The following is a 16,704-nucleotide window of genomic DNA, read 5'->3' on the forward strand; positions in this document are numbered from 1 at the left end:
TGAGGCAATACTGACCCTACGACTTATCTTAGAAAATAGATTAAGGAAAGGCAAACCTACATTTCTAGCATTTGTAGACTTAGAGAAAGCTTTTGACAATGTTGACTTGAATACTCTCTTTCAAATTCTAAAGGTGGCAGGGGTAAAATACGGGGAGCGAAAGGCTATTTACAATTTGTACAGAAACCATATGGCAGTTATAAGAGTCGAGGGGCATGAAAGGGAAACAGCGGTTGGGCAGGGAGTGAGACAGGGTTGTAGCCTGTCCCCAATGTTATTCAATCTGTATATTGAGCAAGCAGTAAAGCAGACAAAAGAAAAATTCGGAGTAGGTATTAAAGTCCATGGAGAAGAAATAAAAACTTTGTGGTTCGCCGATGACATTGTAATTCTGTCAGAGACAGCAAAGGACTTGGAAGAGCAGTTGAACGGAATGGACAGTGTCTTGAAAGGAGGATATAAGATGAACATCAACAAAAGCAAAACGAGGATAATGGAATGTAGTCGAATTAAGTCGGGTGATGCTGAGGGAATTAGATTAGGAAATGATACGCTTAAAGTAGTAAAGGAGGTTTGCTATTTGGGGAGCAAAATAACTGATGATGGTCGGAGTAGAGAGGATATAAAATGTAGACTGGCAATGGCAAGGAAAGCGTTTCTGAAGAAGAGAAATTTGTTAACATCGAATATAGATTTAAGTGTCAGGAAGTCGGTCCTGAAAGTATTTGTATGGAGTGTAGCCATGTATGGAAGTGAAACATGGACTATAAATAGTCTGGACAAGAAGAGAATAGAAGCTTTCGAAATGTGGTGCTACAGAAGAATGCTGAATATTAGATGGGTAGATCACATAACTAATGAGGAGGTATTGAACAGAATTGGGGAGATGAGGAGTTTGTGGCACAACTTGACAAGAAGAAGGGGCCGGTTGGTAGGACATGTTCTGAGGCATCAAGGGATCACAAATTTAGCATTAGAGGGCAGCGTAGAGGGTAAAAATCATACAGGGAGACCAAGAGATGAATGCACTAGGCAGATTCTGAGGGATGTGGTTTGCAGTAAGTACTGGGAGACGAAGCAGCTTGCACAGGATAGAGTAGCATGGAGAGCTGCATCAATCCAGTCTCAGGACTGAAGACAACAACAACAAGTACAATAAATATGAAAAACTAACCTTGAAGTTTGGCCTTTTTTAGCGTGTGTTACCGTTTATGATACATCAAACACGAAAGTGCTAGTAAAATTTTAAATTTTGACACAAATGGCAGGTCCTCTGGGCCTGAATTTTTTTGAAGTGGCTTGTACTCTCAGTTTTATGTTCTGAACGAGTGTCAAACGATGCGTGATTTAATAAATTCATCGCACATTCTGCCGGCCTTTGTGGCCAAGCGGTTCTAGGCGCTACAGTCTGGAACCGCGCGACCGCTACGGTCGCAGGTTCGAATCCTGCCTCGGGCATGGATGTGTGTGATGTCCTTAGGTTAGTTAGGTTTAAGTAGTTCTAAGTTCTAGGGGACTGATGACCTCAGATGTTAAGTCCCATAGTGGTCAGAGCAATTTGAACCATTTTTGAACCAATCGCACATTCTCTCACGTAACGTAAATCGCCTTGCGTAAGTGGAAATTCACTTTGATAGTAATGCTTCTGAACCCGCCATTCGCAATATTTTGCCGCGAAAAACAGCTGTTACGTCACACTCATCGAAAGCAGTTCGTTGTTATAAAGTATGGCATATTCTTCGTCCTAAATCCTTTGCCACATTTTGCTGTCGGCAGACGCTTGTATGTGCACTGTGTTCCGTTGTTGTAAACAGAGAATTTTCTTCGCTACTAACGTTTTAATTTGGTGTTATTATCTCTTTTATGTTTTATTGCTGCAGTATTATTCTGCAGTAACGGGCTAAAGTCGAATTTTTTGTTAGAGTTTCAGTTCTTAACAGTTAAAATTACAGACGTTTAACTGACAACTAAAATAATGAATAATTCCCGAATTTTTATCCGATTTCCCGCTTGAACCAGGGCGTGTACACCCTGTGATAAATAACAAGGGTCCTATTCTAACATCTGCAATTGAGGTAGTGCACAGAGAATTATGTTGAATAATATTTATTCACGAAAATACATCTCAAAGAAATGGGAAGTGGTCCTACGACATTCAATGAAAATACAAAGAAAAATATCGTTATCAAATGTAGTAAAATTACGTTGAGGGCGTTGTGAGAATGGAAGCAAAATCTCCAAACTAAACAGTCATCAGACTAGCGAAAACTGTATCCATTTCGTGATCACAATATACCAACGATTCACCGGCTCAAAATAGTTCAGAGTCCGACATGATGATTAGCAAATTGGTACGCATGATACGAAGAACAGTAAATCATACTCTGTCTATCCTCAGTTCCGTAAAACAAGCGGAATAAATTAGTCCTGCACTGTAGCACCTTCAGATCTCTCGAAATATAACGTCCCCAGAGAAATTAAAGTATAGTAGCAGCGATTCACCGCCCAGAATCAGAAGACCGAATCACGCATGTTACTGCAGGCAGGTCTGCCTTCTTCAAGAACTCAACATCAGGTCTCCAGAATCGCTCCCTTGTGCTCTTCACTCGAAAAGTCCCAGTCTCCACCTGACTTTGGTAGTGTTCCGCTACTGGCTACTTTTCCATTGACTGAAATCCGCCCCGATAGCCGAGTGGTAGCCGACACGCTAGCTCAACGTGTTTGGTCAGAGGGTTTAGCTACCCTCTGTAATAAAAAAAACTGAGTGAACAGATCAACGAACAACATGAACGAGTGTCATCGGGCGTCCGCCACGAACAAATTTAACGAACAATATAGAACAAAATAAGATCAACGAAAAAAAAGTGGTCAGCGTGACGGATTGCCGTCCTACGGGCCCGGGTTAGATTCCCGGCTTGGTCGGGGATTTTCTCCGCTCAGGGACTGGGTGTTGTGTTGTCTTCATCATCATTTCATCCCCATCCGGTGTGCAGGTCGCCCAATGTGGCGTCGAATGTAATAAGACCTGCACCAAGGCGGCCGGACCTGCCCCGTAAGGGGTCTCCCGGCCAATGACGCCAAACGCTCATTTCCATTGACTGAAGGCCATCCCCACTAAAATACATCGTTCTTAAACTATACAGAGATGATTTGATTCAAATAGACCACTTTCCAGACTAAACTAATACATTAAAATAAGGAAATGTCATAAACATTCAGTTATACTCAGATCATTTACAATGATTATAAATAAAGGTTTGTATATAAATAAGCCAGTATTCTTGTGCAAATGTGTTCACGTTAAATGACAACGAACTGCTGATATTTAAGTAATTATTTACGCCTTCTCAAGAGAAGCGTCTTTTGATTCTCTTTTCAACTTTGATGTCTGCTAACACATGACACTGATCACTCTTAAATCAGTCAGCTTTTTAATAACATTTGCAATCACATTTAAATATAGTTACAGGCAACATAGTAAACTGTTCATTTAATAACTACGCAAGGATGACAATGTGAGGTACTGGTGGTGTGTTCATTTGCTGAGTAAATGTGGAGAATACAATGTTCTGACAAACCTTTGCAAATTGAAAAAGATATAAAAGACGGCACAAATCAATAAATAAAATAGATACAGCTACATAGCTTTCATGGACGACAGCTGTAGGACAATGCTATCATCTGAGACACTATTTGCTGAAACTGCATGAAGCAAATAAAAGTAGTTGTTCAAAAAGATTTCAGGTTTGCAGCCGGTCGTCGTAAACTCCGTTGCACGATATTTCGGCTGGACAACTGCCAGCCACCTTCAGGTGAGCTGAACAAGGACTAACGAAGACGTTCGCTTCGTCTTATACAGTGCGTTGATAGTACTGTCGCGCATGCGTTGCAGTCGCGGACACAGAAGGACCACACCGCCCAGCGACAGCGCCCTCGCTGGTGGAACTGCAAGACTCAGCTACCGTCGGTATTGTCGCTGGTCGCAGCTATCGAAGTCTTCTGGTGTCTTAGACTCGAGCAAATTTCGGATATGACGGGATTACACGCGTTATTCAATTGGTAACCACTGTCACGGTTCATTAGATTTCCCAAGATGCGTATTTCAACGGATTCTTTTATGGAGTCCCAAAAAGTTGTTGCTGTGGCCAAAATCGAAGTTTTGTCGTACTCCATTGAATATCCGTTGGAAATACAATGTTCCGCAACTGCAGACTTACTGGGTTGCAGTAGGCGAGTGCAACGCTGATGTTCCATACAACGCTCTTCCACTGTACGCGTTGTCTGTCCAATATAGGTCACGCCACATTGACACAGTATTTTGTAAATTCCCGCCTTCCGCAGTAACAAATCATCTTTCACCAATCGCAGAAAATCCGAAGTCATAGAAGGTGAACGAAAAACCACTTTCACATGTAAATTATTAAGAATCCTCGCTATTTTGAAGGAGATATTTCCAACGAATGGAAGAAAAACAAGGGACCTGGCTGGCGCGTTCTCCTCTTTATCCACTTCCTGGCTCTAATTGAGAAGGTCCTGTTAATTTGCCGGGTCGAGTATCCATTGATACTTTCATGGTGTGGCTCCACGGAGAAGATAAGTTAATGGAGTTTTTTCATCATCTTAACTCCATCCTTGAGAATATTCGATTTACTATGGAGCTAGGGAAAGATGGTTGCCTTCCATTCCTGGATGTTTTGGTTGTGAGTGAGTGACTGCTCGATGGGACATTATGTTTATCGTAAGCCCATTGACACTGATTTGTACCTACATTCTTCAAGTTGCCATCACCCATCGCAAACCATGAGTGTACTTAAAACCCTTATGCACAGGGCACATATGGTGTCGGATGCAGAGAATTTGCCTAAGAACTTGCACATTTCAGGACGGTGTTCGGAAACAATGGATACTGGTCATTGGAGTACCGGTGGCGGAGAGCCCACGAAGCCATCCAGCCAAGTTGTCAACAAGGCACTGTAAAAACCGGTGGTGGCGCCACAATTTCGTGAGATGTGTTTACATGGAATGGACTGGGTCCTCCGGTCCAAGTGAACCGAAATGGTTATGTTCGGCTTCCTGGAGGCCATTTGTAGCAATTCACGGACTTGCTATTCCCAAATAACTATATCATGTCATCGGGCCACAAATGTTCGCTATTGGTTTGAAGAACATAAGCGATAGTTCGAGCGAACGATTCGGCCACCCATATCGTCTGACATGAATTCCACCGAACATTCATGTGACATAAACGAGAGGTCAATTTGTGCACAACATCCTGTACCGAAAACACTTTCGAGATTATGGACGGCTATAGAGACAGCATGTCTCAATATTTTTGCAAGAGACTTCCAACGACTTATTGAGTCCATGCAACATCGAGTCGGAGCACAATACCCGGCAAAAAGAAATCTGACACGATATTAGGGGGTATCCTATGAAAGTTATAGGGTACCTCCCAATATCGTGTCGGACCTCTTTTTGCCGGGTATTGTGCACCGACTCGACGTGCCAAGGACTCAATAAGTCGTTGGAAGTCCTCTGTCACCTCAGTGTGTACTCCTGTTCAAACCGACGTGAATTCCCGTAGATAAGTTAGCTGTATTGCTTTTTCACTAACCAAGACAGACCGCGAAGTCAGATACATTAACCAGTTTGTCTTGTTACATGAGATGGAGCTATATAAAAACACTGTCGATTAACATACAACGTAGAGGCAGCGCTCATATCTCATTGATCGAAAGCATGACGTTTTATTTGGGCGTTCGAGAACTGATATTTTATCCACGGAATAATTTTCCAGATTATGAAGTCAAAGCGTCGTATTTATACTACCTGTCGTTGCGATGCCAACGGTGACCAGCAGTCCGAAAGGCTTTCATTCATCGGTCGATAACAGTTCATTGGACGGTCCGAAGGAGAGAATTAATTGGCCATAATTCAACTAATTAGCTGCATTCATACTGCTAACTGTCATTATGAGACTGAGGGCGACCCAAGTGACGCAATAGTTACGACACTGGAGTCTTAGTCGAGAGAAGTGGTGCTCAAATCTCCGTACAATCGCAAACGTTTTAACTTTTCCGAGGGTTTCTGACGAATGCCGGACTGCTTCAGTCAGTATGGACATGGCAGATATCGCCTGGTTCGCTTGCAAAACTGTGCGCTTCGTTTGTAGTCATCTCGGCATCCAGAGCAGATAAAATTTAACCTACTATTCTTAGAACTGGGGTGAGCGATCAGAATAACAAAAGAAAAAAGAGAATAAAAAAATCGAACATACGCTAAACGAGAGAGTTTCATTTGTAGTAACAGACGTAACATCTAGCTATATAAATTAAAATCAACTGCTGCATGTATGAAAGATCGTCACTTGAGAAAGGCTGCTCGACCGATTTGGTTCATTTTTTTCTGGTTGTGTTCGTAATTGTTAGGACAAGGTTTGTACCAAAGAAAATTTTTAGAAAATCCACTGCAAAAGTCGGAAATCTGGATGGCATTTTTGTATGAAAATCTCGATGAAAGAAATGTGATGGTCGGTTTGATAGTTCTGCTGTCATATGCTTTCATAAAAAAAAAAAAATATGACGTTGACTTTGACAGAACTGCTGTCGCATGTTTTCAAAACAAAAACAACAAATTCGCAATGAACTTAATATTTTGCGAAAAACAATATAACTGAAAGTGATATTTCAGTGTGTTATCAGTGGTGATCGTCCCTTTTGTGTGTTGTGATTATTGAATTGATGTCGGTTGGTGGTAATTTGGTGTGTTGCAAACATTCAGTTGATTTCCAGAATGAAATTTTCACTCTGCAGCGGAGTGTGCGCTGATATGAAACTTGCTGGCAGATTAAAACTGTATGCCAGACCGGGACTCGAACTCGGGACCTTTTCCTTTCGAGGAGAAGGGCTCTACCATCTTTTTTTATTTTTTGTATCTCATTTTGTGCGTAGGTGTTCGTTGTATTTGTTCGTGTCGGACGTTCCATGATTCTTGTTCGAGTTCATCGTTCATCCATGAACTCTAGTTTTTTTTATTTTTTATTTTTTTTATTACAGACAGCCGCTACTCCTCTGACCGAACACGCTGAGCTACCCAAGCACGGCTCAAGCCCCGTCCTCACAGCTTACTTCCGCCAGTACCTCGTCTCCTATCTCGCAAACTTCACAGACGCTCTCCTGCGAAACTTGCAGAACTAGCACTCCTGGAAGAAAGGATATTGCGGAGACATGGCATTGCCACAGCCTGGGGGATGTTCCCAGAATGAAATTTTCGCTCTGCAACGGAGTGTGCGCTGATATGAAACTTCCTGGCAGATTAAAATTGTGAGCCGGACCGAGACAAGTGCTCTACCATCTGAGCTACCCAAGCACGACTCACACCCCCTCCCGACAGCTTTACATCCGACAGTATCTCGTCTCATATCAGCGCACACTCCGCTGCAGAGTGAAGATTTCAGCCGCGCGGGATAGCCGCGCGGTCTTAGGGCGCCTTGTCACGGTCCGTGCGGCTCCCCTCCGTCGGAGGTTCGAGTCCTCCCTCGGGCATGGGTGCGTGTGTTGTCCATAGCGTAAGTTAGTTGAAGTTAAGTAGTGTAGGCTTAGGGCACGATGACCTCAGCAGTTTGGTCCCATAAGACCTTAACACAAATTTCCAAAAGTTTCATTCAGGTAACATTCTCCAAGATGTTGCAAAGCCATCTCTCCACAATATCCTTCCTTTCAAGAGTGCTAGCTGCAAGTTTCGCAGGAGATCTTCTGTGAAGTTTAGAAGGTAGGAGACGAGGTACTGGCGGAAGTAAAGCTGTGAGGAGGGGGCGTGAGTCGTGATTGGATAGCTCAGATGGTGTGTCCCAGATGGCGCAGTGGTTAATGCACCTGTCTGGTAAGTAGGCGATCCCGGGTTCGAATCCCAGATCACCACACATTTGCCGGCACTGTAGCTCAGCGTGTTTGGCCAGAGGGTTAGCTGCCCTCCGTAATAAAAGAACTGAGTTAATGGATCAACGACGAACTTGAACAAGCGTATTAGACGTCCGCCCCGAATAAATACAATGACCAATAATGAACAAAATGCGATTAAAAAAAAGAGATGGTAGAGCATTTGCCCGCGAAAGGCAAAGGTTCCGAGTTCGAGTCTCGGTCCGGAGCACAGTTTTTAATCTTCGAGGAAGTCTCATTCAGTTGATTTCATTTCGTGTTTTACTTATTTATTTGAAAAAAAAAAAAAAAAAAAAGCCACCGGTGAGACGTCGAAATGTCGGTCGGGGTATGTGCATCGCAAGCCATCTACATGATCGTCGAGTAATGAGACTTACGAAATGCGTAGACCGCGTTTGGAATAAGGATTATACAATAAACACTTACTGTTAAACGGGCAGCGAGAACGAACATGTTTAGCTGTGTTGTGAAAATTTGCGGTGTTGTTCTCCTTTTCGCAGTCATTTTTAACTGAAAACCGAAAATCTGTGTTTATGACTTACTTTATAATTCTGTCTCTTCGTAGTTTAATTAAAACCATGCGAAATACTGTCATTAAAGCTACTATCCTCACAGGTCCAGCAGCAAGAAAGTTCTGTCTCATACCACGTGTACTAATAATTCCAGTAGATTTACTCACTGATTACAATTTCTATTCTCAATCAAGGGTCCGTTTGCAATAACAATAAATAAGATCAGAGCGAGGGGGAGGAGCAGATGGACAGTGAAGGGTGGGGAGAGAAGAATAGACAGAGGAAGAGAAGGGAGATTATTAGGGCGTATATCCAATTCTCATACATATTTAACAATTGTGAAGCATTGCCGGGGTCGCTAGTCTTATACAATAAAGAGCCAAAGAAACTGGTACACCTGCCTAATATCATGACCCCCGCGAGCACGAAGAAGTGCCGCAACACGACGTGGCATGGACTCGACCAAAGTCTGAAGCAGTGCTGAAAGAAATTGACACCATGAATCCTGCAGGGCTGTCCGTAAATCCGTAAGAATACAAGGGGGTGGAGATATCTTCTCAACAGCATGTTGCAAGGCATCCCAGATATGCTCAATAATGTTCATGTCTGGGGAGTTTGGTGGTCAGCGGAAGTGTTTAAACTCAGAAGAGTGTTCCTGGAGCCACTCTGTAGCAATTCTGGAAGTGTGGGGTGTCGTACTGTCCTGCTGGAATTGCCCAAGTCCGTCCGTCGGAATGCACAATGGACATGAACGGATGCAGGTGATCAGACAGGATGCTTACGTACGTGTCACCTGTCAGAGTCGTATCTAGACGTATCAGGGGTCGCATATCACTCCAACTGCACACGCCCTACACAATTACAGGGCCTCCACCAGCTTGAACCGTCCCCTGCTGACATGCAGGGTCCATGGATTCACGAGGTTGTCTCCATACCCGTACATGTCCATCCGCTCGATACAATTTGAAAAGAGACTCGTCCGACCAGGGACTATGTTTCCAATCGTCAACAGTCCAATGTCGGTGTTGACGGGCCCAGGCGAGGCGTACAGCTTTATGTCGGGCAGTCATCAAAAATACACGAATGGGTCTTCGGCTCAGAAAGCCCATATCGATGATGTTCCGTTGAATGGTTCGCACGCTGACATTTGTTGATGGCCCTGCATTAAAATCAGCAGCAATCTGCGGAAGGATTGCACTTCTGTCACGCTAAACGATTCTCTTCAGTCGTCGTTGGTTCCGTTTTTGCAGTATCTTTCCGGTCGCAGCGATGTGAGAGCTTTGATGTTTTTCCGGATTTCTGATATTCACGGTACACTCGTGAAATGGTCGTACGGGAAAATCCTCACTTCATCGCTACCTCGGAGATGCTGCGTCCATCGCTCGTGCGCCAACTGTAACATCACGTTCAAACTCACTTAAATCTTGATAACCTATCGTAGAATTTGATGCAGAAGATCTGAAATCGGTGCTTCAGTAACATCAGACAGTGAAATAAAGCGCTAGTTATCTCGTCTCCGTCTCCGTCCATCCTGATTCTGACTTCACATGGTTTCAGGTGAATGCTCAGGTGGTTCCGTCAGTTTCAGGTGAATGCTCAGGTGGTTCCGTCAGCTAAGTCACAGACGTTTCCTTCCCCGCACTTTTTTAAATGCTCTCGTACTGTGTCCCTATTGCAACAGATTGACGGGAGGTACTGCTGAATAATGATGTAAAACTGACACAGAGATAGTGAAGTGCAGAATTAACAACATAAATGAACAAGTAAAATCCACGCCATTATTTCGTTTATCAGAATCTTCAAAATCCCTACATTAGGGGTGTTCAATCCGCGGCCCGATTCCGTTTATGTTGAATAACATTAAATATTAAATATTATATAAATAATATATATTTTCAGTCTGAAACTCCCGCCCCATGATGTTATTCTCTCGTTGGTCCATCCTGTTTTGTTTCTTTCCTCCGCGGTTATTGTTAGTGTTAAGTATATTATGTGAGGTACAAATATCCTCGTCTTTTTTCAATGTGGACCAAGTAAACTAAAAGTTTGGGCACCCCTGCTCTACATACAGGACAACGGTAGATACTCCGTTCCGTCAATATGCCCTTTTCAGGTCTGACATCTTGTTCGTCCTGAACTTACCTTAACATAATTTATTTATGTCTGTTTTTGCTACTCTTATTTTATTACACTTTTGGACAAAACACAGTTGCAGAACGTCATACGTATTTCTTTTAAACAAATGTATTAAATCAGTATCTCTTGCTACACAGGTTCAAAAATTGATAGTAATTTTTAATATTCTGATTTTTATTAAAATATTTCACAGTCCAGGTACGTGAAATGTAAAGTTTGTTCTATTAGTTTTTCACTGATGATGGTATTATTTCTGAGTGGGTCGATCTCTATGCAAGTTGTTTTTCTCTCTAATGTGGAAATATTCCAGCGTGACATAGTTCATTCGATGATTAATTCATAAGATACATTTTCGTTTCATAAACAGTAATCTCATCAGCAAAGAATAAGATTTTGCATAAAAGTATGTTCAGTCAAGATTCAAACACCCACACCTAGAAAGAAGGTAAAAGTAACATCTCGTATAAAAATGCAGGGTATTACAAGTGGAGCACTGGAGAAGAACGGGAGACGAATTCCCCATGGTTTTTCTAAAGGGACCATCCTAGTACTTGCTTGAAATGGTTGAGAGAAAAAACCAGAAAAAATAGCTTTGAATGCATGTGCGGAGATTCGGGTTCTTGTCGTCCTGAGCAGCAGTCAACCCCTATTCAGAATGTACCTACTACCTCAGTTACACAGCCGCATAATGGACTTCTCTGCAGTGGGAGTTCGGACCCCAATATGTATAGCAATATTTACCTCCAACCTCGGTAACAGACTCGTAGGAACAGTGTCGCACCTACCACGCAAGGTTCCCGAGAACCCGTGTTCAGCTGATATGTGGGAATACTGTAACTATGAACCGTAAATACAAGCCTACTTACTCTTTCTTGGATCAATAGGCTCTTAAGAGAATATACAGTCAGTAACATGTAGACGAAGCATTACTTCAGTATACTTTCAGACTCTTATTAAGATGGTAGAAGTCAGGAGCATGACTATAGACGAATGCTGGAGTAGTTTCTTTAACAAAGCACAGAGCGAGATACGGACTGAAGTTCTTGCCCGATCACCGTAATTTAGGTTTTCCACGATTCTCGAAATAATTTAACTCAAATGCCGAAATGATTCCTTAAACAGGGCGTAGCAGCTTCTTTCTCCTTATCCTTGCTCACTTTAGCTAGCGCTACGTCTCTAGTGATCGCGACGAAATTTTGAGCTCTTAACTTTCAATCTTTTAATTAAGCAGCAGCCACATCCAAAGCTTGGACTCATCTGAGTGTTGTACTTCTACTGAAGAGACATAAAACACGTAAAAAAGTACCCAAAGGAAATAAGTGAATATGTTTTTATACAATATTTGGTGCCTGCTCTGATCTTTCTTCGGTCAAAATCTAAATTCCTGCATTGTGTACGAGGTTGCTTTACGTCATCGTTTGCCGTATACCGCAATTGCACATTCATGTTGCGTAGCGACGACTTCACATTTTCTCAGGGTTATTATACTGCCTCACCTAACACGCTGCCCTGATGCGCCGTAACTTTACAACTACCGAAAAGAGAATGGACCGACGAAACAAATAAAAGAGATATCACTAAATTTTCTTTGTAGCTGTCGACCTTTTCGGCTGTTATGTAATTTACTGTTTGGTAATTCAGAAGCAAGTCTTGAAACGATATGCGCGATTGGGAACGCTTTAATCACCTGCACGTTACACACGTGTGACGAAACCTCTCGAATAGCCGGCGTAGCCTGGGGCAACACGGCAGACGAACAAGCAATGGCTAATGGTTTCTTGAGAAAGGATCACCCTTAACAATACTTTGACATCTTTGCCTTCTTTAGAAAATCATCACGCGTGCCAAATATTGTGCAATGTGCAATCTTACATGATTTGTGTGTCTAGTAACAGTTTACTCTTTATTTCTGTTGAAACCTGACACGATAATTATCCTCCCAGCTTCCCCCCAGTGCTGTTTCCAGCAGCCACTAAAAAACCTGCAAAAGTGCGTCTTCGCTTCCCCAAACCCGTGCTTTACTTTTTAAATTTCTCGCTCTGGAAACACTGCAGCATTCAGCCATAATTGCATCCCATGTACGATAAATAAAGCGTGTTTGACAAAAACCAGTGAACCACAGGTGTTGATTTCTAAGTGTCTCTAGAAATAACGTGTAGGCAAATCTGTCTCCTCCGCAGCAACACAATATAACGTAATTAGGAATACCAAAACTAACACATTCTATTTTCACCATTGTAATCCTCCTCGTTACTACCAGCTATTTTTTGCCTATCGAAACCAAGGGAGTTAAATGAAACAGTTAACGCTAAATAACGTATAACCGCTGACGATGTCTCATTTTTTTCAGTGGCGTTACGAGTTTTGCCGCGTTCGTATTCTGTTTATAGCGGTGGTTCACGCGGGAGGCATTAATTGTTCGTTCAACTCGTGCTAACTAGCGAGAGACAACACAATGAACGGATGCTTCCGTACTCATCAATGACAAAGTATACATCGATGAAAAAGGTACAAGGGAATGCACCGAAACTCTACGCAGTAACTTCAGACATAACAAATTTCTAATCAGAAACAATGTATGCGGCCTCTGAATATCGACGAATGTCTTCTCATACCAGAGGAACCAAACAAACAATTCTAACAGTCAAGGGTATTTAATTTCGACGTAATATAAGAGGATATGATGTGCTGTTTCTTATCTCACAAACTCAAGCATCTACATTGTAGACGCTAACAACATATTTAAATATAGCAAGCTCGAAACATTTATATTTGGGCAGCTGCACAAAATTACATTTTTATTTACTGATACTAGTCAGAAGCCAGTCTACAATAATACAAAATTCGTAATTTCATAAAAAAACAATTAATTGTAATTAAGCCAGTCCTTCTCACTGTAAAGTTTGAACTACCGTTGTTTCCTTCTCGTTAAGACATAGAACTTCGTAATAGTCGTTTAAGATAAATTTCACCCCACCTCTGCAAAATATATGGAGTGACAGGGTACGAAAGACAATGAGCTATCCTTCTTAAAGAACTTGCGCTTTATATATCGACTGTGTGTTTCACACATTTATGTTTGTGGTATATAAATTTTGAATAAGTCGAAAGTTGGTCCTTCCACATAAGTCAACAATTTCTTTTTGCCGTATCACCTGACTACACAGATACATTTTATTTAATTTATGACGAGAAATGTGCTTTTATCACTACATCCTATAGTACGCTCAGTGTGAACTGTATTTTAGACTTCAGACTGTCATGATTTTCAAAAGGCAGCGCAACAATGCAGCTCTTACAATCATCTGTATTCCTATATCAAGTCTGGCGTCGTTTTTCTGGTCAGTTGAGTTTACCTTTATACGAGTGAAGCTATAATATAAAATACATTGCCACATACTAATGTAAAGTTTTGCCCATCCCATGGCTGGGGGAACCGAGCGCAAATGTGAATTACTTACTATTTGCTAGAAATTCAAATGCCTTTCGTGAAATCTAACAAAATTTCAGCAAACAGTACCTCAACACCAAGTACGTCATTGCTGTTTAAAGATACAAATTGTTACTCGCAGTCGTACATCAAAAACACGCAAAAAGAACCGCTCATGAAAACAGCGACAAAAATGCAATCGGACCTGCAATTTTTTTTCGCCAATGCGCTATTCGCAAAGAAACGCAACAGGCAACATTTCATAACTTACCGATTCTACAGTGATTCTGCAACGCATCTAAGTTACCCTCTCACACAGAGGACGCACATCTCTTCGAGCGCTGTTCGCCAATGCGCGAATAGTTCGTAAGGTGCACTGCCATTGATGTTCTCAAATAAGGTGTAGGTAACTGTGGTCAGATGGCTCTGTCAACCCGCTTGCCGTGCCTTTTGCCTACACTTCCTCGCAGAGCAGCTGCTCTCTAGCGGTCCGCCGCTAAACTAAACAAAAATCAATCTCCGCCGTAAGCTAGGTGCGATGGCATTTTTGCCACCACCAAGAAAAAGTTCTTCTAATGGGTCTCAGATCCTGCATCGGTGGTAGAATCTAAAATTAGGTGACAACTAAGTAATGGCAACAGTCTCATTAATAAAATTAGTTCTATTCCGGAATTTTTCATATAAAGTTTCCAAGACCACCCGAAATAGTGAATGTGAGTAGCAATCATCTGAACTTGTTTGATATATTAAAACCAACCAACAGTACAGTAATTTTGGCTTTTGTGTGTCTTAAAAGTAACAAAATATAAATGCACAACGGCCAACTGTCAAAGCCTAATTACTGTATTAGTTCACGGGTAAATGATGAAGCTCTTGCACACGTTCACTCTCTTGGATTAGGAACCAAAATATAAAATCGCTTATGATTAGCATTTAGTTCCGTATGGTTACCAGTTCTTTTCAGACCGATAGCCCTTCAGTTAACACGCGTTTGTTACCGTAAATTTCCCCAAAAATTATTCTGCTTGCGTAAATTGCAACGTGAAGAGAACAAAAGCAAATGACACTGCTTCCAAGGGCTCAGTCTCCGAGATGTAGGAAAGTTATCCCTCCTGTACGCTTTTTTCGACAAAAGGCCTATGATCGACACCAAACATTTTTCCTTTTCTTCGTGGAATCCTCGTCATTGTTTGGCCCGTTTCACTGTTTACTTTCATCATGATTATGACCATGAATATTCTCTTACGATATGATGGATTTTCAGCACCAAACAATGCTATGAGATGAGAAATTTTGATCTAAACGGGTACACCATTAGTCAACTCTGTAGTTAAAATACGACTATAGCAAATCTGTTCTTGTTACAGTACTGATTGACAGGTTTAATTGCCCCTTTCACAGTGAATTAATCTAAGCGTTACCGGTATCGATACTGGAAGTATCATTCACAGGACATTTATGAGACGGAAAGAAGATATTAAGCTTTGTTCTGAATAGCGGCCTACTCATCTGTACATAAGAAGTGTATTGTTATTTCTGGATGATAAAAACAGCATGAAAACTTCTTTTTCAAAACCGAAAAACCGAGCGGGGTGGCGCAGTGGTTAGACACTGGACTCGCATTCGGGAGGACGACGGTTCAATCCCGCGTCCGGCCATCCTGATTTAGGTTTTCCGTGATTTCCCTAAATCACTCCAGGCAAATGCTGGGATGGTTCCTCTGAAAGGGCACGGTCGAATTCCTTCCCAATCCTTCCCTAATCCGATGAGACCGATGACCACGCTGTCTGGTCTCCTTCCCCAAACCAACCAACCAAAACCGAAAAAGGGACGTCGTTAGGCCGAGATCCGACATTTAAAGAAGGCTAATGGTTTGGCTTTGTAAATGAACTTTGATATGCAATAGAATTACATCCCCTGAAGAGAGTAGTTCTGCTAGTGGCACCAGCATGAGAAACTGGCACCAAAGGGAAATAGCCCAGAAGTAAACCAGTAGACACTGAAATTCTGCGTCCGTACGGGGTTGACAGGCTCCCCAGCCTTATGGCAATGATGGATCATGTAGCTCAATACCCAAAATTGCCATTACATGTGAACCAGTGCCTGGACCAACAGTTCAGCAGAATCTGTTGTTACTGCAAGTGCACCTATTATACCAGCATGCCCCTGTCAGCAGTGACATAATGTCAGTACTGCTCTGTATACATTTAGTATTCGTTTGCTTGCTTTTACATTTATGACATGAACAATACATTATAAATAATGACTAATGCAATATGATGGCTTAAATCATTTTAACCCTTCATCCATGATGATGGTTCAAGACCAAAACCGTGGATGTCTGAGTTTAAAATAAAAACTGCTGATGGTTCAAATATGGATGTTACACAATAGCATAATGGTTGCTGCATAACGTACCAAAGAGTACGGTTTTCTCGAATAGCACATTAAACTACTATCGGTATGACCTGTCTACTTCAGTAACTTATTAACTGACAGGTGCAGCTGATGAGCCATGGTTACAGTGATGAAAGAGCAGCAGAAAAGTTAAGGGAAAAAAAATGGAAGATCGAGGTTTGACATGCCATCAACGAAGAAATGGAATGTGAGCCTGAATTGGGGAAGAAAATCGTTTGTGCCCTTTTGAAGGAACGAACCTTATTTTAACTTAAAGTGATTTAGGAAAATC

The 16,704-nt window shown here is 41.9% G+C and overlaps 1 protein-coding gene across 2 annotated transcripts in view; it reads right to left on the minus strand.

Annotated features, from left to right (window-relative positions):
• LOC126091544 (uncharacterized) overlaps positions 1-14,430 on the minus strand; it is a 224,727-nt gene extending 210,297 nt beyond the window's left edge. Inside the window, exon 1 of one of the 2 annotated variants that reach the window (XM_049907070.1) lies at positions 14,287-14,430. The gene's annotated coding sequence lies outside the window, so the exon portion shown is untranslated. The remainder of the gene's footprint in view (positions 1-14,286) is intronic. The other variant, XM_049907072.1, reaches the window with a different exon arrangement.
• Between the last annotated feature and the right edge of the window lie 2,274 nt (positions 14,431-16,704).

Source organism: Schistocerca cancellata, chromosome 1 (genome assembly GCF_023864275.1).
Source record: "Schistocerca cancellata isolate TAMUIC-IGC-003103 chromosome 1, iqSchCanc2.1, whole genome shotgun sequence".
In the NCBI taxonomy this organism is placed as follows: Eukaryota; Metazoa; Arthropoda; class Insecta; order Orthoptera; family Acrididae; genus Schistocerca; species Schistocerca cancellata.